Source organism: Trachymyrmex cornetzi, unplaced genomic scaffold (assembly GCF_001594075.2).
Source record: "Trachymyrmex cornetzi isolate Tcor2-1 unplaced genomic scaffold, Tcor1.1 scaffold126, whole genome shotgun sequence".
NCBI lineage: Eukaryota > Metazoa > Arthropoda > Insecta > Hymenoptera > Formicidae > Trachymyrmex > Trachymyrmex cornetzi.
In genome coordinates, this window is record NW_017295828.1 from 109198 (window position 1) to 109490 (window position 293).

Sequence of the window (293 nt, forward strand, 5' to 3'; positions counted from 1 at the left end):
AAAATCCAGTATATAGCACTGACATGTTAAAATCGCTGACGATACTGCACAATCCTCCACATAATTAATATGACTCAGTTGCTCTTTTGAACAAATCTGACAACGAGTAGTATTACGTGATAACACATTCCGGAATCCAAGTTCCCGGTTGCGAAGCAATTGCTCGAACCCCCGTGCGTGGAGAGCCTTGTCGTGGCACGGGGGCTCACCCGGGGCTCTCATAGAGAGCCCCGGGTGCCAATACTCCACAGTACGGAGTCCCTCGTTAGATAGAAGGACTCTGTACGCTCGGG